Source organism: Lissotriton vulgaris, chromosome 4_1 (assembly GCF_964263255.1).
Source record: "Lissotriton vulgaris chromosome 4_1, aLisVul1.2, whole genome shotgun sequence".
NCBI classification, from domain to species: Eukaryota; Metazoa; Chordata; class Amphibia; order Caudata; family Salamandridae; genus Lissotriton; species Lissotriton vulgaris.
In genome coordinates this window covers 275533863-275561299 of record NC_141691.1, presented here as the reverse complement: position 1 = coordinate 275561299, position 27437 = coordinate 275533863, and positions in this window count along the sequence as shown.

The following is a 27437-nucleotide window of genomic DNA, read 5'->3' as shown; positions in this document are numbered from 1 at the left end:
TGGTGTGCTTTTCCGAGCTCTCAAGTAACAGTTGTATAGAAAAGTGGCAAGATAGCGTCCAGGAGATTGTGCTTATGACGAATGCTCTGTTTATCAGGTTACGAAGGCTAGTCAGAAATCTATACACGAACTTGAGTAATTGCCTGAGGAGCTGTAAGTTAAAATGTTGACACTGTAGTGCTGCTCTTCCATATGTCATGAAAGTCGTACTTTTTCCTTGTTTGCAGTATTTATACAGTGAATTTAGAGGGAGACCTATGCATCCATCCAGATCTATCTCCAAACCAAGGGGTAAATTTACAAACATTTTGCACTGGGTTAGCGTAACGCTAACCAGCACAGCATTATTTAGTCCTAATTTTCTTGAAGTGTTGCGCTGGAAAGTATCCTAAAAGTAATGCAAAAGCATCATGAAGCACTGCTTTGCATTACTTTGCACCAAGGGGTCATGGCATGGTTTGTACGCGGGTGTTCCCTAGCGACCACCCATGTCATGCAAGACCTTATTTACAAACATTTGTAAACAGGGTTAGCACCAAAACTTAACACCACCTCAAAGGAGGTGTTAACAGAAGAATTTTTTTATTTCTCCATTCTTTTCTGACTCTGCAACGTCGGAAAAGTGGCTAAACTCGTCTAGTCATAGTATTTTGTCAAGGAAGGGTGCCCTTCCTGTACAAAACCTTTGCTAGTCTAAGGCACGCACCTTCAATCAATTAGGCAATCATGGGTTTTATAATGCGTGCTACTCACCTGTGAGGGACTCCAGGCGTGGGGGTGCCCCTTCGGCTCATTTGAAAGATCCAGGGGGCATATTACCAACAACTAGCGATAATTATCGCTATGTTGGCTTAGCGGCAATATTTTTATCGCCGTGCTGCGTCGATTTTTATCGCTTAGGAACCTTGCTATTATCAAGGTTTATCTCCTAAGTAATAAAAATCGGCCGAAATGCATGAATATCGCTGAAAAGTCAGCGATATTCATGCTTTACCGAGCTAATACTCTTAGCCATGTTATCCACCTACCATTGGATAACATGTCTAAGAACTGCTCAGGGCTTAGCGCGAATATCTCCAAAAGTTGGTAATAGGAGATAGCGATGTTAGCGACTGTTTCCAGTCGCTAACATTTTGGCACGCCCACTTTGCATGTCATTAGTGATAAATTTCACTGACATGCAAAGCGGGCCCAAAATGGTCGCTATCTCCTACTAGCTGTCGCTAACTGGTGTTAGCGACAGCTAGGTAATAGGGAGATAATTTATCTCCGCTTTCTTGACTTTTAAAGCCAAAAAAGCGGAGATAAACCCCCTTGATAATATGCCCCCGGTCTAGAAGCTTTTCCTGAAGGTGTGCAGAGTAGGGGATAGTCTGATGTTGACTGGGAGCTCATTCCAGGCCTTTGCTGCGATGTAGGAGAAGGCTCTTCTGCCTGCTCTTGTTCTGCGGAGACGAGGTGTCTCTGCCAGGGCGAGGTTGGTGGAGCAGAGGTTCCTATTGGGTTCGTGGAAGGAGACTTTCTTGTTGAGGTATTTGGGTCTGATGTTGTGAAGTGATTTGTAGGCATGGGTGAGTAACTTGAGGTTACTTTCATCTCGACGGGGAGCCAGTGGAGTTCACATAGGTTCTGGGTCATGTGCTTGTGTCTTGGGGTTCTGAGGACGAGTCTGGATGGTTTGAAGCTTGTGTAGCAGGGTTCTGTTGATTCCGGGGTAGAGGGCGTTGCCGTAGTCCAGTCTAATGGTAATGAGTGTGTGTGTGATGGTCTTACTGCATTCGGGGGGATCCACTTGAAGGCCTTGCGGAGAATGAGGAGGGAGCTGAAGCAAGCAGAGGCAGAGGGGTTGATCTGGTGGGTCATGGTGAGGGAGGAGTCTAGGATGATGCTGACGTTTTGGCCATGGTCTGAAGGAATGGGTGGGTTTCGGAGGGTGGAAGGCCACCAGGTGTTGTCCCAGGTGGAGAAGGAGGGTCCAAGGATGAAGACCTCTGTCTTCTCTGAGCTGAGCTTCAGGCAGCTGTTGTTCATCCAGGCTGCTACGTCCTTCAATTGTTCCTGGAATCAGAGTCTGGTGTCTTCGGGGTTCTTCGTGAGGGAAAGGATGAGCTGGGTGTCGTCAGCATAGGATAATATGCTGAAACCATGCTGTCTGACGATGGCGGTGAGTGGGGCCATTTAGATGTTGAAGAGCGTGAGGCTGAGTGAGGATCCTTGGGGTACTCCGCAGTTGATCTCTGTGTGCTTAGAGAGGGAGGGTGGGAGTCTGATACTTTGGGTTCTACCGGAGAGGAAGGAGCGGATCCAGTCGAGGGCAGTTCATTGTATCGCAGCATCGTGGAGTCTGGCTGCGAGAGTGGGGTGTGAGACAGTGTTGAATGCTGCAGAGAGGTCTAGTAGGATGAGGGCCGCAGTATGGCCCTGCATGAGTGGCACGCAAATGTCATCAGTGGCTGCAAAGAAGGTGGTCTCGGTACTAAGGCTGCTGCAATATCCTGACTGGGAGGGGTTGAGGATTGTGTTATCTTTGATGAAGGTGGTCAGCTGGACGTTTCCAAATCTTTTGGTGACTTTCGCTGTGAATGGAAGAAGAGAGATGGGCTGGTAGTTTTTCAGGTCCGGCGGGATGGCTAAGGGCTTCTTGAGGAGGGGTTTGACCTCTTCCCACTTCCAGTTGTCTGAGGAGATTCCGGATTTGAAGGAGGCGTTAATGGTCCGGCCTAGTTCAGGTGCTATGGTGGTGGCAGCTCTATGGTAGATGTGCGGCGGGGGGGTTGTCAAGGAGGGTGGTGGAGTCAGAGTTGCTGTGGTTGTCGAGGTGGAAGTTGAGTTCTCCAATGAGTATGTAGTCCATGGAGGCGATGGCGAGCGACGAGGTCGGCAATGGAGATAGTGAAAAAGGCTCAAGGTCCCGTGAGTATGTAGACAAGGGTCCGGTGCGGCGTGGTTCTGGACCTGGCTTTGATCTGGAAGTGGAGGTGCTCAGTGTGGAGAAGGGGTTCTGTGTGCTCGAGTTGGAGAGTCGGAGGGAGTTCTTGTGTTTGATGGCAAGCCCTCCTTTTGGGCAGTGAGGGCAGTCCTTTCTTTGAAACTTGTAGCCGTTGGGGATGGTGGTGGCGATGTCCGGCGGTGGTGGTGTTGGTGCATGTTTCTGTGAAGAAGGCGACGTCTAGAGAGAATGTAGAGCAGGTTCCAGATCTCTACGGCGTGTTTGTGTAAGGAGCACATGTTGAGAAGGATGCACATCAGGTCTTCGGTGGTACAGGTGTCTGGCGTGGGTACCGCGGTCATGGGGGTGCTGTCGATGGTGAAGGATTGTCAGCAGTGTAGGCAGGAGAATGGCTGTGGGTGGAGTTCGGCGTCGACCTCTGGCAGCTGTTGTTTCTTCTGGGGTTGAGTGAGAGGAAAGCTGCGGAATTGTAGCGGTAGGGATCATAGATCCAGGGTTCATGGTGCTGGCCGTGGTTGGGTTGTGGATGGGCGCAGACGGGTTTGTCTTCGGCTCACCTTTGGGGTTTTAACGGGGGCTGCTGCCCGCATCCATTGCGCGACTGCACAGTGGCCGCCATTAAGTCCGGGAGGGACAATCAGCTGGGAGGTGGGAGGCAAGAAAATGGGCTTGTGAAGCGGCGGAGGGGCCACTGGGACACCAGCGGCGGGGAGGTTAGCCAGGCAGAGATAGAGACAGCAGTTAGCCAAGCAGTAATCAAACAGTAATAGACAGTAAAAATCCACAAAAAGAGAGACAGCAGCAAAGAACAATAAGTGGCACACAGCAAGTGGCACTACCTGCAACTATGGCGAGGAGAGGAACAGCAGTCTGGAACCGCAGGGAGGGCAGGAGACACAGGAGTCAATGGCGAGGCAGGGCAACGCGGAGTGGCTGGGGAGAGATCGGGCCTTAGAACGGAGGTCAGGGGTTATATTAAGCCCTAATGCAGATAGAAAATACCAGCCTCTTGGCAAGCTTTACCAACCAGGGCATTTTTGGGAGGCAAGCACACATGGCGCTTTATGTAGTCTTAAAGAATGAAGTGCTGGTAGAGTATCCCTGGAAAAAATAGGAGTACAAGGGACACATTTCTGTAAAGGCTGAGATTCCAACAGTCAATTCCTTTCACAAGTGGCGGAAACAGAAGCTAGCTGCAAGACACAAGCGTATGCAGGAGTTTCATTGCGGCTACCTAAGCCACCTGAATCGTTTCAGGGCCTGCTCTTTTGTTGCAGAAAAACCGAGCGTTGCTCAAACTACAATAGCTTCACCTTCAAAAGTTTTGGGTCCTGCTCAGTGCATATAATAAAGCCAGTACAAAACAAATGTGAAACCTAAGCATGCAAGTTACTCTGTCTTCAGGGCTATGGCGCTACGGTGTGTGCCTGGTGCATGGTAGCTGAAATCAGCACCTGTGCTAGGGAGGGGGAGGAGAGAGTGTCATCGCTGCAGATATGGCATTCTCCTGATCCCTACCTGTCATGCAGTACATTGCAGCCACTTTGTCTGCTGTACTGCATTTTGTGTCTTTTTTGAAAATCTGGCCTCTTGTATGGTTTTACAATTACGAATCCATATTGTACTAGAGTGTTGGGGGGTCTTTGCTGTCCCCTTTTACACTTCCATAGCATTTGGGATGTCTATATTATGGCTGTAATTATTGATTCGGATTCTAATTCCCACTCCAGTTCTATCTGCCACAATAGCATATTTCCCCTGGGTGTCTGCTGCACACTTATGGGTCATGAATGGTGATCTCTTCTCAAGTATGAATTGTACGATGAGCAGCTTCTAAATGCTCCACATTGCAATGCAAATGAGGTCTAGTTGTCTGCTCTTAAGTGTGTATCTTGGAACATGGCAATATTATAATATTACTTTCGAGTTATGCTAAAACTAATCGCTGTAGCTTAGATTTGATAAGACTGTGTAGTTGCCATACTAGTATCTTTAAAGAGATTTGTGTGACTTCTGACATAGTGTCACTTGTTCAGTTGTAAATTGATTTTGTTAAATATTATGTATCCATTACTGGACTAGATGTTAATGGTGTTGTGTCTCACTTGCTGCACCTGGATAATTGAGTGCATAGGTGTCATAGATCCTATGCCTTATCCTCTCTCCTCCCGCACCAACTCTAATAATTGGTGGTAAGCACCACCCACAACTAATAAGGGCCCAACTGAGCGTTCATAATGTTACTCTCTGCACAGCACACTAAGGGGGCAGGCGGTGCACAGCTAAACCTGTTGCTTCGAAAACATTTCAAATGAATTTACCTATTTGGGCCATGAATTACTCTACACATTTTTTATTGACTATTTAAGGTGACAACAATTGTGCAATACCTGGTCTCACACTAATGGGGCACAGTTCCATGTGCTGGCCCAGCTGCTGTTAGGGTGATTGTATAATGCTTTATTCATATTTACACTGGGTTACATTTTGATGGACCATTCCACATCGCTCAAGTCTAGATTTGGTACCATCTTGCTCCTTTGATTTCATCAAGGCCTTGGGAAATTCTCAATGGATCACAGTTCTTAGCAGTGTTCTTCTAGAAATTGTATCACAATGATCCCGGTTGAGAAGAAGTGTGTGCTTCCTTTCCACTCAGTCTGATGGTCTCTGTAGTTTAATATTCTCTCTGCTATTGCTCTCTGCAACGAGGCGAGTGCCTTGCATTTTCTTTCCACAACAAATGTTTGCCAGAATTTGTCACTGTCAAATAATGTCGTTAGGACAGATAACAAACAATTCCACCTTTCCATGATTGTATTTCCAGGATCCTGGTAGTTTGGATATTAATTTGCCATACTTTCTAGCTGTAATCTTTACATTTTTTGCTTATTCTCCCCATTGTGTTTCAAATATGTAAATGTCAATCAATCAATCAATGCTTGTATAGCAGGACTTATCACCCCGGAGGGTATGCAGGTGCTGTGTTTCTTGTCTTAGCCGAAGAGCCAGGTCTTGAGCTCCTTCCTGAAGTGGCTCCTTCCTGAAGTGGCTCCTTCCTGAAGTGGCTCAGGGGCGGGGCAGTGCGGAGGGGGAGGCTGTTCCAGGCTTTGGCAGCGAGGTGAGAGAAGGAGTGTCCTCCTGTGTGGCTTTGGCAGATGCGAGAGGTCAGCGTCAGAGAGAGGTGTTCTGAGTGGGAATCCTTGGTTGTGGAGCACTTTGTATTCATGGGTTAGGAGTTTGTACTAATAACTCTTTTCAGTGGGGAGCCAGTGGAGGTTTTTCAGATGTTGGTCGGTGTGTTTCCTCTTGGGCGGGTTGGGGATCAGCCTGGCTGCCGCGTTCTGGATTATCTGGAGCCTCTGCAAATCACTTATTAGTGTCGATTTTATGATAATCTATGAATTACTGACATTTTAGGCTCATGACCATGTTGATTAATGCATGCAAGCCCATATAGGGCAAGATATTGCACTTAGCCCTTTTAATTACATGGAATGCGGTTCATATATTGCTTATGTGTGTTATATGATTATTTGTCCGCGCATGCAAGCCCATACAGGGCAGGACACTGTATTTAAGTCACAATCTACCAGCTTGCTATATTTAGGATATGTTTGTCAACAAGTCAATAAATATATACTACGTTCTAGTCCGTATCACCCTTATTCAAGTGTTCTCATGATACTAATCATTCCCCTAACTCTCAATTCAATGTAATGAAGCTAAATATAGGTGCATTTGAAAATCTCTTCAAAATTAAGAACCGCTGTGGTTTTATTTTCATTTCAATAATATAACTCGACTCCTGTTGCCTTAACGTTCTTTCCCCGTCACCTCCTTGTAGCGTCTATCTATCTATCTATCTATCTATCTATCTATCTATCTATCTATCTATCTATCTATCTATCTATTAATCTATCTATCTATCTATCTATCTATCTATCTATCTATCTATCTATCTATCTATCTATCTATCTATCTATCTATCTATCTAATATCTTGATGTATGTGATACATATGTTGAGAGAAACATGGTTTCCTTTGAATAGATACCTAAGCCATACTTCCTGGCAGTGAGCTGCAGACAAATTACTACACAAGAAAGTCCTGCAGGCACCTAACAGGAAAAATGCCTATCCCTGCGGACCTTACAGCCCAAGCAATAGTATTTAGCAAACGTTTGCAATGAAGCCCATGTTGCAACCAGCATCATGGTGGCAGCCTTGCCCCTGCTGGAATGGGCTGATGTGCCCTCAGGAGGATGATTTTCAACAAGGGCATAGCAGATCTTGATACAGATAATGACCTAGCATGAAATGGTTAGCTTCTTCACTGCCTGACCCTTTTTATACTTCTATGTAACAAATAAATGAAGACTTTTTTTTAAACTTTGTATATATATACAACAAAATTGGAATTGAGCCCAAATGGGCAAAAGCTAACAATCTAGCCCCTTGATATGTCTAGGATATTTTAGGCAACAGCTCAATTTATGTATTATATTCTAGTTTTTATCACCCTCATTTAAGTGTTCCCAAGACAAATATCCGTCCCCTAATCCAGTGAAACACTGACATAATAATCATTGCACTATAAAAACTTGAACATTCTTTACGTTTCTGGAGGAGGACCTATATCTCTCAATTCAATGAAATGATGCTAACTATGGGAGCTTATACAAATCCTCTTCAATATTAAGACCCCCATTTGATACAGATGTTGGGAGAATGGTTGGTTATCATGACTCACTTGAGATTTTGATTCTCGTGAATTAAGCCCCATCCCTGCACTAAACTATGGCAATAAAGAACAAGTTACTTACCTTGGGCAACACATTATCTGGCAGAGACAATATCTAGCTGCAGATTTCTTACCTTTTAATTTCCCAAGCATCAGATGGCTCTGTTCGGCTCCGCATAGCATCATTTGCACCAGATGTGACATCACAGTCACCTACATAGGCGCCACCCAGGCATGTGGATGTCAACTACTTTTCAAATTTTCCACACCAGAAGCGCAGAGCCATGAAGCGAACTGACTAGTGTGCGTTCAAACTAAGGAGCATATTAGCAAGAACCTCTTTAAAATTATCGCCGTTTTACAGGCACCCCGATGAATGGGCTCATGAGCCCTCAGGAGGATGATTTTGAACTAGGGCATAGCAGATCTTGATACAGATATTGATCTAGCATGAAATGGTTTGTTTCTGCACTGCCAAACCCTTTTTAGCTCCCATATAACCAAGGAAGAGTTGGTAATCCACACAGAACCCATTTGTGCTGTCAAGTTTGAATGACAGTGCTCTTTTTGGGTCCGGACAATGGAGACGCTTCTTGTCTGTGAAGGGTAGTGAAGGGGGAAAAATGTAGGCTGCATGACTGACTGACCCAGATGGAATTGGGTCATCATCTTAGGCAGGAAAGAGGTTTGGGTGCGAAGCACAAACGTATCCTGAAATAGCATGAGATAGGAATGCGTGGGTGGAAAAGCCTGCAGCTCACTTACCCTTGGGGCAGATAAAATTGCCACAAAAAATCTGTTTTTGTGGTAAGCAATCTGAGGGGACAATTATGTAACAGTTCAAAGGAAAAGCACATGAGGTATCTGAGAACTAGGCTCAGATTCCTCTGAGGCACAATGAAGGGTGTAGGGAGAAACATATGTACAAGCTCTTTCAAGAACCTATTTACAATTGTGGTCTTGAATAAAAGAGGTAGTCAGGCAACTGCAGAGAAAATGCGGCCAGAGCAGAAAAATAGCCTTTGAGAGTGCCCAGAGCAGAGTTCTGCTGGGCAAGGGTAAGAAAAAAGAGAAGAATTTCAGAAAGAGAGGCAGAAAGTAGTTCACTTCAACTTTCTGTGCAATATTTCACACATTTTTTGCCAACAGAAGGCATATACTGTTTTCTTGGAGGGCCACCTGGCCTCCAAGATAATCTTACAGACTTTAGGAGTAAGGTCAAAAGCTATCAACTATTTGCCTTCAATCTCTGCGCTAGTAGGCAGAGCGCTGACAGGTTCTGGTGGAAGACCTCCCAATCTGCTGCAACAGAAGATTTTCCTGAAGGGGCAGCCTGATCAGAGGATCGATGCTAATTCGAATAAGCTTGGGATACCAGAATCTCAGTGCCCAGTCCTGAGCCACAAGGATGACTTACACCCAGTCGTTCTTGAGAACTTTGGGTAGAAGTTGTGTGGGAGGAAAGGCGTGCAGGAGGCCTAAGCTCCACTTGCACTGAAAAGCGTTGCTGAGCGATAGTTGCCTTGGAAAATCCAATGCAAAATACTGCTGAAATGGCACAGTCTTCTCAAAGGCAAACAGATCTAACCAAGGCTTTCCCCACTTTTGAAAGAGTTCATGCACCACCCCTGGCTGGAGACACCATTTTTGAATCGCCTAGGCAATGACGGCTGAGTTTTTCTGCTTTGGTGTTCAGAGAACCTGCTGGGTGTAGAACCACCAGGAATATGTACTGCTGTTACAGCCATTTCAAGACTCCACATCGCCCTGCTTGTTGCAGTACCACATAGTGGTTGTGGTGTCTGTGCACCCACTTCCCCTTGACAGAGAGAAGAAATGCTTTTAATGAAAATCAGATTGCCCGAAGATCTAACAAGTTGATGTGTAGCCCCAACTCTGCCAGAGACCAGATTTCTCTGAGCTCCAACTCTCCCAGATGGCTGTGTACCATCCCAGGGGTGAGATATGGTTGGGGAAGGGAGAGAGGTATGTCTCTGACCCAATCATAGTGTGTTGGCCACCACTGCAGGTCATTTGCTGTCCCCCCCTGAGATCTGGACCATGTAAGAGAGATTGCCCTGATGCTGCTCCCACTATAACTTCAGATCCCACTGCAGAGCCTGCATTCGTCATCTGCCATTATTTACCAACAGAAGACCGTGGGTCCCTGCAGCCTCATAGTCATTCTTACCAAAATTCATAATAGAGGCTGAAACAACTGCATCATAACTTGAATATCCTGTGCTCGCTGCTTAGGAGGAAAAGCTTGACACTGCACTATGTCCAGTACAGCTCCGATGAAAGGGAGCATCTGAGAATGAGTCAGGTGTGACTTTGGCATGTTTATGATGATCCCCAACAAATGTAGAAGTTCCACTGTAGTGTGTAGGTGGGAACAGGAAGTCATTATGTAGGTATATACTGGAACCTCTAACCTGCGCAGATGAGAGGCAACCACTGCCATCACATTGGCGAACACCCTATGGAAGCTGGTAAGGCCGTAACACAGCAAAGTGAACTGAAAGTGCTCATGGCCTACTTTGAACCACAGGTATTTTCTGTGGGCCGTCAGGATGGGGTTGTGGTAGCATGCATCCTGCAAATCCAAGCTACCAGCCAAGTCCTTGGTCTAGGGCAGTCAAGACCTGAGCCAATGTGAGCATCTTGAATTTCTCCTTTTTGAGGAAGAGATTGATGTTTGAACGTCTAGAATAGAGTCAGGACCATTGTTCTTTTTGAGTATTAGAAGGTAGGGGGAATAACAACTACTGCCTACTTCTGAAATCAAAACTCTCTTAACAGCCCCCTTGGCCCGGAAAACTGTAACTTTCTCTATGAGCAAGACAAGATTATCCTCTGCCAGCCGTTCCTGAGATGGAGGTAAAGGAGCATGAAAAGATAGAAAAGGGAGAGTAGCCATCCTGAATGATCTGCAAGACCCTTTAGTCCGATGTTATGGACTGCCAGTAGAGTAGATTATTTTGGATTCCCCTCCAATGGAACACCCATGGTCTTGCAAGATCAAATTAGGAAGCCTTAGATCCTGCAGCTGCTGGGGGGTGGGTGGTGGACAATTTCTGGCTACCATTCCCACATCCATACACAACATAGGATGTTTTTGCAGGGCAGTGGCTGGGTTATGGCTGAAGCTGTTGAAAACCCCTCCCATTGCCACAAAAGTACTGAAAGTCAGACTGAGGGCGAGGTGCCACTGAGATGCCCAAGGACCTGGTCATAGTCTGTGAATCCTTGAAGAGCTCCTAGGCAGAGTCTGCCTTTTCTCCAAAAGGATGAGTCCCATCGAAGGGAATGTCCATGAGGTTGGCCTGCACATCCCAGAGAAGCCAGATGTTCTTTGCCAGGTGTGACCACCGAGCCAATCGTATTCAAACCCCAACTAATGATGAACTTTGCTGCATCGCTCCCATTTTTCACTGCCTTGGAGAGCACAGCCTGGGCCAGCTCCGGGACCTGTGACAGCACTTGCGTAACTGTTTCACTGACCCCCAATTCCAGGCTGGCAAAAGAAAACATTTTCCTCCCAAGTATGTCCAGCATTTTTGTTTCCTTGTCCAGAAGGGAACACACCATAGGACATGGAGACTTGGACCGCCAAGCTCTAAGGGGTGGGATGTTGACGAAAGAAAATTTGGATCATCCGGGGCAAGGCGATAGTGATGTGCTATAGTCCTGTTCAGTGAAGCCCCTGTGTAAGGCTTGGACCACAAACCTAGACCAACATCCATTAGTGACTCATTAAAGGGAAAATGCATTCAGATGAGAAAGCCCCAGGCTGAAGCACTTCAGTCAAAAGATTAGTATTGACTTGCAGAGAGTGCAGTTCCAGGCCAAGGACCTCTGCTGCCCTCTTTACCTCCATAACATGAGAAGCTCCCTCCTCCGTAACCAGAGTAGGTATTAAATTAGTATCCGGAGAGGTGTCCGGATGACTGACCTCCACATGTTCCTCTTGCCAGTCCAAATCCTCACCAGGAGTGCATAACTGTTTTCTAAAGGGTCTAGAGGCCCCTCCCACTACTTTCCAATGCCTGAAACCTCAACAAAATGTACAGGCATTGACCTATAACCTTTGGGCTCCATCGGTTCCAGAGTCGGGTTCGACCGACGCCGATATGAATCTGAGTGTTAAGGAATCAAAATAGGGCTGGCATCCACCAGTAGGCGGTAGCACCTCCGGGAGCATTGACTTCAGGACCAGCGCCAGAGAAGGTCACATTTGCATGACGGGCGCCTATCCGGATCTGTGATCAGATCCATCAGACCCCACGCGTGCCAAGGCCAGAGCTGTGGCGCAGAACCTGATGAGGCCTCCTCCCATCCTGTGGAGCCCAAAGGCGCAGCAGATGGGCCAGTCCACTCAAATACTCTGCGCATCTTCTCATGACACTCTTTTACTTGAGCTGGTGTTGCTCTGGCTCTTGTAACTGAGGGGAGGCATAGAGTTTAACCTGGCTCCAGTTCTGTAGAACCGTGCCTGGAATGTCAATGTTGCTCACTTAGCTCATCAATTCTCAATGGACGAGGCGTAGTCAAAGTCTGTTTAGACGTCTTCTTCTTCCTCTTCCCTGCGTGTCCTGAGGACCTTGTGTCAAAGAGGGAGACTTGGAGCTTCTAAAATGGTCATGCAACCGGTTCTTCCTTGATCGGGACCTCCAAGGAGTTGCTCTTGATGGTGTCGACTGCTGGACCGCAAGCAGCTTTAGATACCTCTCTCCCACAGCCTTCAGCACCATGGCCTGGAAGTCTGAGCACAAATTCGAATTGTGGTTGCACTCGAGACACCATAGGCAGACTAGGTGCGGGTCGGTCACCGACATAGCACAGTGACAGGCGTCACACAATTTAAATCTTGTCTTTCCCTCAACACTCATTGAAAAATATCTTGTACAAAACATTGAAAAAAGTCTGTCAAAAAGAGACAGAGAGGTCTATGGTTCAGCCCTAACTGGCATAGAAAGAAAGGAACCAACATCCACGTGCCTAGGTGGTGGTGCTATAAAGGTGACTGCAACTTTGCCATGATTCCACACGGAGCAAAACTGAGCTACCCGAAGGCGTGCAACGGTACTGCTCACACAAGGGTTTTCTGATCGAGTCTGAAGCCTGGGAAATTCAAAGATAAGGAATCTGCTGCTAGACGTCTCTATCAGATTAGTATATTAGTATATTATAGTCTGTGCATCAATTTGCACAACATTTGGCAGATATGTTTCTTACTCTTGGTAATTTTACATTGATGCAGATCAGTCATTAGGGCACTGTTAAAAGCAAGCATTTAAAAAGTATCCATTTTCTGATTAATGTGGCATCCTTAATGAATTCATACACAATCTGCTAAATGTTTAAGACCCTTATATACAAAGATTTTGCTTTAAATAGATTTGACTTACCCTTGTGTTGCTCCTTGCTTACACCTGCATTTTAGCACTACTACTGGCTTTTTCCTGCTTTCCACTTGGACAAATACATCAAAATAAATCTATGTGGAGAGATCCCCACTCTCCTAGATTTATGAGTTTGTGTAAACCTTTATATGGATACAATTCACTAACTCTGCGTGGAGATTTATACCTAGTAGTAGAAGTGCATTGCTCCGACCTTTTGCATAAAGGAACTTTTAACAGATGCAATTCAAAATGCAGCTGTAAAAGCAATACTACTATCTATCTTGGCATTATTAGGAGTACATCACTCGCATGTTACGTACAGATCATAGGCATATAGCTCTGCCTGCGCTAGCTAGAACTATCATTTTTGAAACACAGAGAGACCAGAAACATCAGAAAGCAATACAAACAAGTACTGGAAGCTCATCGATTCCATATCCTGGGCTTTGACCTGCTGCTCTTGTCTTCTGGTATGTTGCAGAGTCAGATTTAATTTTCTGTAATGTTATAGATATGGGTGAATGCACTATTGTCATCTACTTCAATATATTTAATTTATTTTATTAATAGTTCATTGTTTTAATTATCTAATAATTGTTCATGTGTACAATTAGATGTACAAGGAAAAGTATCTGCATTGTCTAAGTTAATTTGATACTTCATTCTTTGATGTATGTCGCCTTTAAATTAGATTTTGAGCTTTGTTCTGTGTTATTGATTGTCGCTATTGTAGGAAAGTGCCTCTTTTGACATGGTAAGCCCCCACTTCCAGATCTCTTTCCCCAAAACTGTACCAAGATTGACACATCTTCAGTGGCCACTGTAATTCCTGAATAAATGGTACCCCTGGTACCTATGGCATGGGTATAGAAGAGGGTCCTCTGGGACTGCAGCACTGATTGTGCCACCTCAGGTACCGCTCACCAAGGCTAGGCACTCTGCCATTGCATGCTGCGTGTCTTGGTGCAGGAAAATCCGAACAGTCAACATGGAACACAGCCCAGTGTGTCATGCCAACCATACACTGCATAAGATATAGTTGTCACCCCAACTGCAGGGCTTTACCCCTTAGGCAGGGTGCACTATATCCCAGGTGTGGGCATATCAGTATGAGCACACATGCCCTTACAATGTCCAGCCAATCCCGTGATGTTGTAAGTGAAGAGGGAAGCCATAAAGAGTACATGAGCTAGGTACTTGTCAAAATGAGTTTGACAAGTAAATTGAATGCTACAAGTGGCATGCTATTAGTGGCATGACGCCGCAACTCAGATCTCTGTTTGATCTGACTGGGGTCCTGCATCCATCACAGCCTATTTACTACTGATTGAAATTATGTCCTGGATTTCACATTGATTCCCTTCATCTGGGCTCACCTTGGCTCACTGCCATCAATGCTAATCCCTCTTGACCAGGAATCACTGGACTTGAACCTTCCGGGATCTGCATCACATTCCCCTTTCGTGACTTGGCAGCCTTATATCTAATTCATCTTCTTGAGCATCAATTGCAATATCTTGATGATGATCCCATTTCCTAGTTAAGGGATTGAAACATTGTCGACTTCAGCACCTTGACACAACTTAGATTTTTGTTACTATTAAGTGCTTTGGTGCTAATATGTAGGTACCTTGGCCTATGCATTTTAATGTGTTTCAGAAAATATGTGCAATGCCTGAGTTTGGCAATCTGATTTGTTTGTTGTAAATTGTCCCACTTATATGTCTCTGGGCATTGCTTAATATAAATTATAACATCCATCTGCATACATGAACATAGATATCATTGCATTTCTGTGTTAATTACAGTTGTAATTTCATATTGTGAGGGTCCCTTGTTCCTTAATAAACAAGTGGGTCGGCAGTGTGCATTGTATTTAAAATGTAGGATATGTACATTTACTTTATATGTCCTGCTTATAAAAAAAACTCTTAAAGCAGTTTTTCATTTCTGCAAGGCCTATCTTTGCCCATAGGATAACATTGGAGTTGCTTTATTACATTTTCATGAGGATCATTTATAAACAAGAATAGATAACCAATTTATGTTTGTAGTATCTGGAATCACAATTTAAAATCCTAACTTATGGCGAAGTTGGATTTTAAATTGTAATTCTAAAAATGCAAGGATTTGTGTATTCCTCTTAGACAGTCACACACAATGGGAGTTAGGTAGGACTGGGTGGGCTATCACTGGCAGGATGGAAGGGAGGAGCTGGACCCAGCCTCAAATACACCAGAATTGACTGTGTCCTGTCTCCACATAATAGGCCTATCTTCAGCCAGCTTGGAGCTGCAGCAGAGGAGGCAGGGAATTCCTTCCACTTCAAAACCACTTTCTAGAAGCTTTTCCCACCTTCCAGAACCAGGGCTGCAGTATATACCAGATGGACTCCACCCCTTAAATACACTTCTGGACCTTTGGATACCCTGCCAAGAAGAAGGACTGCTGTGCTACAAAAGGACTGCCATTCTGCTGGACTGCCCTCTGCTGGATTCCTTCATTGCTGTGCTGGTCCACTGCCTGCTGCCCTCTTGACTGGAAGGGAAGGACTTGTCCTGCATGTTTTCAACCAAGGGGTAGTTGGCTGACCTCCTGATCTAAAGCCTCGGGGACACAACAGGCTTCCAACAGCCTTGCAGCTGGACCTTACCATCTGTAAGTCTACCTTGTCAAATGGTGCCAACCCAGTCCTAGACCCTTGGAATTGGGCTTAACGGGCTCCGCTAGTCTGTGTACCCAGTGGAACTAATGCATTTCCTCTGGTGTGTGATGCAAACCCCAGCAAATCTGACACATCACCACTGCTGGGTGGATTTGAACCATGACAATGCCTTTGGAACCCCCACAACGTGACGCATCCTCGGTGCAGGCCCTTGCATCTCCCATCAACTGCAGCCTTGATGAGGATGCCATACTCCACATCGCAGCCTCACAGCACTTCAGAACCAATGCATCACCCGGTCTTTGCATCGGATCCCTGACCCCAACTTTGCATTGCAAGCCCTGTTGGTGGGATCCTTGATGTCAAAATCTCAGAACCAATTATCTCAGCACTTTTGTTCAGCATTTTCTGTAGCCACTGTGAATTAGTATTTTTGAAACAGGTGTATCTTCAAATCTTTACTAAATTAGAGCAACTTTCATGCAGCCCTGTTGGATAAGGTAATGTTGTCCAACAGCTGGGTGCATAGATGAAAGGTGTCTGGCTGTGAGTGTGCCAGGAGCCACTAGAGATGGTGAACTTTAATGCAAGGCAACTGGGGGTGCTATTTGTGGTGGATTTGTAAGTAATACCTTTGGTTTTGAAGATGGTGTGGGCCAGAAGGGGATCCAATGGAGTTCAATCAAGATGGGATAATGTGATCATATTTCTTCAGACCCTAGATGAGATGTGCTGTGCCATATGGGATGCCTTAACCCTTTGTGTGCTGGTGACGGAACCACTCCGTCACCAGCCACGGACCTGCTGTGCTGGTGACGAGGAGGCTCCGTCATGGCGCGGCCGCCCCGCCCACGCTGCTGTGATTCCGCGCCTGCACGGCGCAGTCTATTGAGCTGGTGGGGCCGTGACGGAACCATTCCATCACAAGCACAGCGGGCCAGTGTCTCGTGACGGAGTGGTTCCGTCACGAGCATGGCGGCGCCGCGTGGCCCCCCTTCCCACCCAGCGCCGCAGCAGAATTACAACCGCGACCAAGGGGTTAAAGGGAGACCAGTGTGGAGTCTGGACTTACAAACAGTACATTACCTACATCCATATGCAAGAGCACAAGTGCTTGAACAACAGTTACGAAATGGGCTTTTTGAAAGATTCTTTTTCAACTTATTTATAAAAGAGAGCTAGTATGAGGCAGTATTCGAATTTTGGTAATTTTGCTCTTTGAGGGTAAGATTGGTGCTCCAAGGGTCACGTAATTCAGCCAGGTTTGTACTGTTTCCTGCTAGCTGTTCTTAGCAAATGCCATGAATACTGTCTTAGTGTAATTGAGATTCTGCTTGGTGATGGACATCCAAGTCTGGATGAGTTCTGGGCATTGTTTGAGGCAATAGACGTTTAGAGCAGTGTTGCATCAGCATATATGTGAAGTTTGCTGCTGTTATCTCCGAGTAGAGCTTCAGGGACCTCACACTAAGTTTATACATAACAGATTGCGAAATGTAACCCTGGAGGACTTCACAGATGATAAGGACCTATTAGGACCTAGCGGTACCCATGTGAACAAGCTGGTACTTTTTTGAAAGATAGGAAAATACCAAGTAAAGGACATTTCCTGTGAACTCCGTTCAAAACACCAGAGTGTGGATGAGGGTGGATGGTTGACTGTGTTGAAGGCAGTTGAGAGGTCCATCAATATCAGGAGGCAGGGGCCATCTTCATTTGTCTTCCAGAGGGTGTTATACACATTGTGTAAGGTATCTGTCTCCATAGTGCAGCCTGATCTGATTCTTATTCTGCACAGCAGCTTTGGTGACGTGGTGGAAGGTGCCATTTGCCAATACCAGCAGGTTAAGAAGTGAAGGAGAAAGAAAGAGGACTAGATAGAGTAGGCATGGCGTGAAGTGTGATATATTGTAGACCCCGGGGAGGGTGGTGTATAGGAGAGGGCAGTGAGCAGGCAATTGTAGGGCATAATTGGTGGTTCATAGGAGATGACAAAATTGAAGGAGTGTGGTTCAGTGAAGATTCCTAATGATTAGAGTGTGAATGGTTGTATCACTAGAGATAGAAAAGTCAGACCGAAGAAAAGCTAAGAAAGGTGTGTAGTTATCTATAGTTTGTATTAGGCACACTACTTTTGCACACATTTTAAAAGTGACGTGGCAGGAGTACTTCCTGAGAAGTACTCTCTGTAAGTCATATTAAAAGGCAAGGAATCACGTATATTTATAATGCATTGCTTTCACACCCATTGCCCCAGAGCAGCCCTAGTGATCAAATGCTATGTGTATTTATCCGAAAAATATCCGAACTCTTTAAATCCTTGTTTCTGGCAGGAACATCATCTACATCCAAGCCCACACACCTACAGGAAAATGATTGTGAAGCTCTCACTTGACCCAGTGAAAGAAGTAAATAGGGGTAAGTTAACACAATGACAATATATTCCGCGTTTCACCAGGATTTGTGTTAGGCATGGCCTCTAAGGGTGGCCAGCTGTATGCGTGAATTCGGCGGTGGCTTAGTGGAGTAAGGACCCAATTCAAGGAAAAAAGAATAGCCCAGAGGGTGGCAACTTGAGGAGTTAAAGTCTCTATAGTGCATGGTTAAGAGAAGTAAAAGTTAACTGGAAGATGGGACGGCGCTCTCACTCATGAAAGCCTGTTTTTACCGTGCTAAGATGAAGGTCACTCGAAGAATTTTGGGAAAACAGCATCACAGAAATTTAGATTTTCCATTCATTTCCTATTACAAATACTTAGGACCGGAGATGCATTTCCTGCAATAACTTCCAGTTTTGTATATGTAAGTTTCAAAATATGTAGGCAAATACAGGGAAGGATGTGTCTATAACTCACAAAACACTTGGGGTCTCATTTATGAAAAGTGACGCATCGCTGCGTGAAAACAGCGATGCGTCACTTTTCACTGCGCACTCCTTACGACATTCCGGATGCGTCATATTTAATGTATGACGCATCATGTCGCAAGGAGTTACAGATACGTCAGTATTTCTGACGTATCTGTAAGCGCAAAAGTGACGCATTGCTGGAGTGTGTCACAAAAGTGACGCAACTCCAGCAATGCGTCCTTTCACATGGGGAAAGCCCCATGTGAAAGGGCTTGCGTCAGTCTTATGCCTGCTGTGAGGCAGGCGCAAGATTTTGACGCAACAGCGTCCTAAAAGTGACGCAGTGAAATCTCATAGATTTCACTGCGTCACTATTACGAGGCTTTTTGCTGGGGAACGCCCCCTCTGCATACAATTATACATGACGCAGGAATAATGTGGCGCAGGGGTTTAAAAAGTGACGCATCTACCTAGATGCGTCACTTTTTAAATATGGCGCAACGAGGCGCATTTTTTACACCGCTGGTGCGTCACAAAAAGTGACGCACCGGCGGCGCAAAACTGACGCAAGGCCTTCATAAATAAGGCCCTTGGTATTCTTTACGAGACAACCAGATACAGCAGTAGCAAGAAAATGCATATCTGGATGATGAAAAACAAGTAACCGCTTTACCCTGACAACATATCTAAATTTTAATAAGACACACTTATTTTTCTGCTATATTTCAAACTTGTAAGTCTGCTGGTCCCTTTGTCTTTTAAATGATGTGTTCTATAATCTTTGCCTGTCCACCTCTCCATGTCTTGTTATTGATGTACCATCTCTAGTGAATAACGGCGGCAGAGTTGACACACGTTTAACATGGTGTGAGATTTGTCTACGGTAGTTTCCGTAGAGCACCTACATTGTTGTTGCTGTTAGCGCCGCTGAATATGTTTTTGTTGAATTAATCAATAGAATGGGAGACCGGGTATTTTTTCTGCTCATGTACTGTGCTGTCTCTTAGTTGTAGTTTCACCTTTAACTCACAGCTAGTGACGTCCCATATCTCTGGAAGCCTCTCTTTTTATTGATTGCTTTTGATGAGCTGATGTACTGTCATGTGTATTTATCCTAGACCTTAACACAATGAACGAAACAGCTGTACTTTGCAAATAATAGATATAAATCTTAACCATCTTAAAAAAAAGCTGTAAAATCTATAGCACGAGGCTACAGATGTAAGCAGAAACTTTAAAAAGTAGTTTCTCTTGACTCCAATCTCACTGACTTTGAGGGTCATATCTAGCATTATTTCAGACCATGCCCCACTGCGCTGCGTGATAGGGAGAGGGCATGAATGTGCCATATCTATCAAGAGATCTCTCTGCCTGCAATGGTGCCCAAACTGCTACTTCGAGCCAACCTAGGCACACTTACAGGCAAAATTGTTGTTGGGCAGTCAGGACACAACTTCCTTCACGAAAACAATACTGTGAGGGCTTTTTCTCTTTCTATGAGTGTTGCAGAATGCAGCTCCCAAAGGAAGAGGAAAGACAAGAAGAAATACAGATGTTTCTCGTCATTAGGCCTTTCCTGGGAAGGTGTTGCATTCTGCAGCATTCCCAGGTCTACCTGTATTGGTAAATCTGGGAATGTATTTATTTATTTTAGGGTTTTATAGAGCACAAACCAGACCCGTGAGGGTATCAGAGCGCTTTACAGGATTGACAGGTGGTATACAAAGGGCATAGGAGGGGAAGATATCAATGGGATACAACGGGTTATGTACAAAAAAAAAGCAATCTCAAGTTCAGGATACATTTGGGATAAAAACAGGTAGAGTCATTATACGAGAGAAAAGAATGCTTTAGAATCCAGGGGTGGATTCATGGAAACACCACACTCCACCCATGCAACTCTTCATAGGTACAGAGTAACGTAAGGCAGGGACTTGCACTGCTTTGCAAATCTCCAGATTTACCAAGCCACGCAGGCCAGGCAAGGTGGCCTTGTGTGGCTTGCTGAATCCTATTATAGGTTTTGCATCACCCTGCAACCCCTTGCATGGCACAAGGGTGACGCAAAATCCTTGATACATATGCCCCTGGATGTTTTGTATATTCGACTCTCATGCATGAAGACCACTGTGGTTTGTTTCATCTTATGCTCGGCTGCACCTAAAATATCAGATTGAGTACCAAAAATATATTTTTCAGATACAAATCTCTACCTATTGACCATATTTTGCTTTCGGCTACCTCATTGTTTTCAAAAGATGGTAGAGAGACTACTGTTTTTTGTATTTTCTGAAAGTCCAGCTGTTATAAATGCCCACTGTTAGACTTAGACATTTTATATATTGTTAATACATAAAAGGGGACAGGACCTGCATGGTTTAACCTTCGAATCAGATGTGCTCATTTTTGGAAGTTTTTCATTCATGTTCAGTGTAAAATGTGAAAAAGTACACCACTGCCCTTTTTTATTGAGATCCAAAGATCCGATAAAAACATCAAATGATGATGTTCATACACCAACAATTTAAATCACAGTTCATTACAGAATAAATCCGGAAACAAAACTGCATTAAAAATTCAAGATTTCATTAATACAAAGAACAATTCTAGACAGCTAATTTTCCTAGTTAAGCATTCTACCTCTTCAACCTACCCCGAGACTTCTTCCATAAACTGCCCCCATAATTTATCAAATTTCCTTGTTCCCCCAAAGTGAAGCGCGTACAGCCATTCCTTATTTCTTTTTTGCTAATTTTTTACCACTCGTTCCTCCATTGTGTGGATCGACTGTGTTTGCAATGTTTAAAGTAATAAGGATCTGGCCATTGCCATTGCCATTGCAAAAAATAGAACTTTTATAAATTTGGGAGCTAATCGCATAGCAGGGTTGTGTCCCAAAACTATCAAGCAAAATTAGGGGCTGATTAGGATGGTGGCACACTTATGTCTGTCCGGCACCCGATCAGAAATGGTACCACCTAATAGGCTGTTGGTGGTCCCAATAGAGGCATTACAATGAGATGCTACCACTGCAGTCACAATGCATATATGTATTGTGGTGGGTGCTGCTGGCTGTAGCACATGCCGCAATGTCAAAAGGGGACACTTGACATATCCCTGCACATGGGGTGCCTGGTACATGGTGCTTGGATATGTAGGGGGCACTATAGGTGCCCCTCAAAACCTAAAGCTTATGGCCAGGGGGAAGGGGGGTCCACTGTGAAAAGGCAGGCGGAAAGGGACATCATACTCCCTAAGGTGGTGCCTGGTACGCACCACCACCGTTGTAAGGATATGATTCCCCTCTGATGCACCGGCGGCGCTCATGGAGCCTGTCGGAAGCTTAGCAGTTGGTCTTTCTGACCGTCAACTATCCGCCCACTATGGCAACATGGTGAGTGGATAACATGATGCAGATGGCGATAGTACTGCCATAATCGTACCCTTAGTCTGCCAGACCCTCTCCAAGTACTGAAATATTTATTTTCAAAATTGTTAAATAGGGACACATACGCCAATTACATGTGATCAGTTTTCAACATCCCCTGAATTGTATTAAGGGCAGTGACCCAATCATCTGGGGTTACCCTGTGCTAAACATTGTGGAGTTCTATAGAGAAGTAACTCAATAAAATATAATATGTATGCCATTGCAGAGCCTGTGTGCAGTCTGGTACTGTCATGTTGACTCGAAAAGTGCACCCACTTGCCAGTCCCTAAACCTTCCCTTTTCTACATATTAGTCACCCCAATGGTAGGCCAATGGGCAGGGTGCATTGTAGGTAAAATGTAGGACATGCCCTGGTGTGTAGCACATGTCCTAATAGTGAATTACAGCCATTTCTGTTTTTCACTATTGCAAAGCTAACTGATCCCCATAGGCCAGAATGGGCAGTTTGATTATTACATCTTATAATCCTAACTGACTCAAGGAACTAGGTAGAAATTCGAGTTTAGTATGCCTGAACTCAGAATGATAAAATGCATTTTTTAGTGAAGTTGGTTCTAACATTCTGATTTTGAAAATACCACTTTTAGAATGTAGATATTTTCTTGTCTAACCATCCACGCCTGCCTCTGCTAAGTTGTGTATTCCTTGTCTGGAGTTTGAGTGACAGGATCTGGGAGATTCCAGGAGACAGGGTGAGTCAGTACAGGGCTGAATAAAAAGATCCTGATGCAGATGGGTAGGAGGAGTTATACCTGGGACCTGAATACGGCTTTGCCTTCCCTCCACAATGCTGGCTGCACCACATGTGATGTGTCTGACCTCCCTGGCCTGCACTGTGAAAGGAAAGATGGAGCCTTGTCAACAAAGTGCTCCAGGACTGACCAGAACTAGTTTGGACTAGGCAAAGGCCTCTCTGCCTTCAGAGAACAAAGGGAAAATGAGTAAAAAAAGGGGACCCTCATGGTGTTGGGCTTTCTGAGGGACTGTGTGTCGCAAGGAGCTGGAAGCGTGTCACCCGACTGCCGCTGTCGCTTCACAACCCAGAAGCACCTCGCATCGCCTTAGAAAAGGATTGATGTTGCAACTGACGCAGCCGCATCATCAGAGAAGCGTGTCACCGCCGCAGCTGCTGTTGTCGCATTGCTGGGAAAGCGTGTAGCTCCTGCAGCTGTCGTCTCATCGCCCAAGCGCCTCGCATCGCAGGAGAAGAGGATCGACGTTGCATCAGATGCCGCTGCATCACCGGGAGCATGTCGCAGGGCCTGTCGCTGCTCAGAAGAATCGTTGAGTCGCAGCACGGCCGTTGGGCATGCACGCATCATGTCACATCAAGGAGAAGATGCCATTTTTGTTTCATTGCACCAGATCTTCATCGCATCATGGTGCTGCTGGTCACATTGCCAAGGAAGCATAGTAAGAAACCAACGCATCACCTTCCCTTTCTGAGAAGAACCGACGCATCCCCTACACATCAGTAGGGACTCGACTCATCACCATTTTTGCGTGTAAGGAACCGACGCATCACCTTCCCTGCAACACTTTACTATAGTACTGTGGATTTTTGTTGTTTGTGGTCTTGTGTTAAGTCTATGTAAAAATATTTATTTTAATACTATAACTTGTGTGGTGTCCATCTGTAGTGTTGTCACTGTGTTATTGTATGTGTTCACAAATGCTTTACACACTGCTTCTGAGATAAGCCTATCTGTTCATGCCAAGCTATCAAGGGGGTGAGCAGAGGTTATTTTAGGAGTGTACCCCCTTACCCTGACTAGATGCAAGGGTCTCTATTTGGTCAAAGGTACCTACCTCTGCCAACTAGAAACCCCTAAATCTAACAAAGGCATATTTTCCTATGGGTTAGGACACTATGAGAAAAATAAGAACAAATCTTGGAGATTTAGTTGCTCAACCTGTAATGTTTTTAAAAGGAGTTATTGAGGCAGAAGAAGAATGTGACTTTGAAGACAGAAATATCCCTTGTGCATGTGTGGATAACGAGTTCTGACGGTCGCACATTTGACGGTCTTTGATACTGTGAGTTCAAGATATCAGTCCCACTAAGTGACCTTCCACTGACATCATATTCTGTGAATGGACATATTAAAAGAGGGTTCTACTTGATCAGATGTATGGCTAGGCATGAAATTCTGCTCTGCTGGCGGATTCTGCAGAGTTTTTCCCACTCCACTGAGCAGAGTTTTTTTCTTGCTTGCGCTTCCCAGCATTAAGTTGGCAAGCACGAGCAAAGAAAGTCTTACTCCAGACCACCTTCCAGTGAGATTTCTCAATACAGGAAGACGGGAATGCCCGCTGACACTCACATTGAGAAACATTTCTTTCGCATTGGGGAAGCTGCCACTCGAGTAGAACATCTATTCGAGTGGCAGAAAGAAGCAGCCCCCTCTAGCACTGTGCATGGTGTGGTCCAGCATGGGACAAACACCCGCCACTAAAAATCAGTGCCAACGATGTGACTTAATGCTCTTCACACTTGCAGAACTCTGCATAGCATGATGGAGTTTTACATAGTACTCTGTGAACTCCACCCAGGTCTAATCAGGTTTGCAGTGATGAAGTAATATTTCAGAAACTATGAGAGCTATATACTTATAGGTCTCATAGTTTCTGAAATATTACATCATCACTGCAACACAACCGACATTTTTGAAAATGTCATCCAAAAAAGTTCGACCCGGATCAGAAATGTCTATCAAAGCTTCTCAAATGATCCACAAACACAAATCAAAAATGAAAATATCTGAACAAAATTAGTTTTTACTGAGGTTTCTCAAGGGGCCCTTTTTAACTGTACTGTAGCATCCTACAAGTACCAGAAAGGAGGCTCAAAACCGTAGTGTAGTTTCCAAAGTGAATTGAAAGGTGGTTGTTGGAGCATTCTGATCTGGAAAGTGTGGAGTGACAGTTGCTGGAATTATCCCTCCTCGTCAGGATGTATCTGAATAAAGAGTTTACCTTATTCTAATCTCCATGTGTTCCTCCTGTGTACGGGCTTTTTACTGACAATGAGAAATTAACTGATTTTCAACAGGAGGAGGGTTACCAAAAAATCCGGCAAGAGGTGATGGTGTTTTTACCACAGTTGACTGGAGCTTTGAGAGACATTCGGTGGTGTGAATCCACTGCATACTGCACTGAACTGGAGTTCCGAGTGGCCTGCGGTGTTGTGAACCTACTGCAGCTCATTTGTTGTTTGCCTGATTGGGGGCGCGGGGGTAAGCCAAAAACTTTTATATAATCAGGATTTGTGGATAATTAATTACTTCCGTAGCTTTATCATTTTCCACTGCTGAGAGCCACTCTAGGTTCCCCTCAACCTGCAGTTCATGCCACATCATGTGAACACCAGCAAGTTCTACTGCCAGACAACTGTTGATTGCACAAAGTCATCTATATTCATGTATGGGGATACAGTTGTGCTGCATCACGTGCCCCTACATGTCATTACCTGTTGCAGGAGGTATATGTAGAAATTAAAGGGGCATCTCCTGCAAAGTTCCATTACTGTGTTCTAGTGGACCATTTTCTTGTCTGTTTCTCTGACTATTTAGGGATTTCTTCTCCTTTAAATGTTTTAATGCACTGATGAACCAGTTGTACTTTAGAATTACAGTAAGGATGGTTTTGAAGCTTATGTTCAGGCTGGAGTGGGTGACATATTAACCACAAGCAGTAAGTTGGCCATGATTAAAGACTGTCTAGGTGCTGAGAGGAAATGCCTATTAAAGGAATTTTCACCTCCTCTAGACGATAAAGAGGAGAATTATGAAGCAGTTGAATATGACAAGGCATTCCTTTGAAGGAGACAATTTCCAGGGTGAATTTGTGGCAAGCAATGTTGCCAGTTTATAATCACTTCCAACCACTTGCAACTACAAAGATTTCCGTGATGAAATTTATGTATTTATTTATTTATTGTGATTTATATAGCGCACTATAACCCAGGGGTCTCTAAGCGCTTTGTTAGGATCAGCTAGACAATAGAAAGGATGCATCAGATTACAATTTGCGGCCACCCCACGCTTGCTGGAAAAGCACAGTTTTTAGTTTCTTGCGGAAGGGCATTAGTTTCTTTTCATTGCGAAGTTCCAGCGGTAATTTATTCCACATAGCTGGCAGAGTATGTGAAAAAGCACGCCCACCCACAGTGGTCAGTCTACAGCGTGGCTGAACCAGATAGATGGAATCAGCAGATCTAAGCACCCTCCCTGGTTTATAGAGGGTCAAGCGAGATTTCAAATAGGTGGGTGCCCTGCCATGAAGAGCTTTGTGGACAATGCAGAGCCCTTTGAACATTAGCCTCTGCCTAACTGGCAACCAGTGGAGTTCCCGCAGGAGGGGGGATGCCTGGGTACTCCTCGGTTTCTTAAAAATGAGCCTAGCAGCATCATTCATGACCGTCTGCATTCTGTTTAGAAGACCCTGTGGAAGTCCTATGTACAGTGAATTGCCATAGTCCAGCCTGGCTAAAATCATTGCAGAGACCGCACTCCTTAGAGTGGAGAAAGAGAGCAGCGGGGAAACTTTCCTGAGTTGACGAAGGAGGCCGACACAGCTGCCCACCACAGCTGTGACTTGCTTTTTCATGGACAGCTTACTGTCCACCTGGATGCCCAGGCTCTTAACCACCTCCGCCGGTTCCGGAGGTATACCCAAATCCCCGGGCCAGAAACGATCACACCAAGGGTTGCCAGCGATGGTAATCGGCAACACCTCGGTTTTGTCCGGTTTGATTTTTAGGGAGTTGCCGGACATCCAGTTAGCTGTACTTCTCAGGATGTTTTGCAGTCTGGCAAAAGCATTCTGGCTATCCTCCAACTGGATGATGATCTGAGTGTCATCTGCGTAGTTATATACCTGGCAGTCCATTTGATTGAGCATTCGAATCAAAGGCTGTAGATATATGTTGAACAATAGGGGTGACAGAGCAGACCCTTGTGGGACTCCGCAAGTGATCGAGGTTGCGGTAGAAAGCATGTCACCTAATTGCACTCTCTGCATCCTCCCTTGAAGGAAGGATGTGAACCATGCCAGTGCTGTGCCCTGAATGCCAAAATCCCTCATCCGCGACAGTAGTTGTTCATGACACACAGTATCAAATGCCACGGAGAGGTCCAGCAGCACCATGGCCCGCGGGTTTTTCTTGTCTGCTCTGTTCCTAAGCTCATCTACGATTGACAGCATAACCAGCTCCGTGCTGTGATTCGCACGGAAGCCTGCTTGATTCGGCTCTAACAGCGTGTTGCTTTCCAAATGTTCTGAAAGAGTGGTAAGGACATGCTGCTCCGGAACCTTCGCCAGGAATGGTAGCTGGGAAATTGGTCTGAAGTTTTTCAGACATTTTGCGTCTT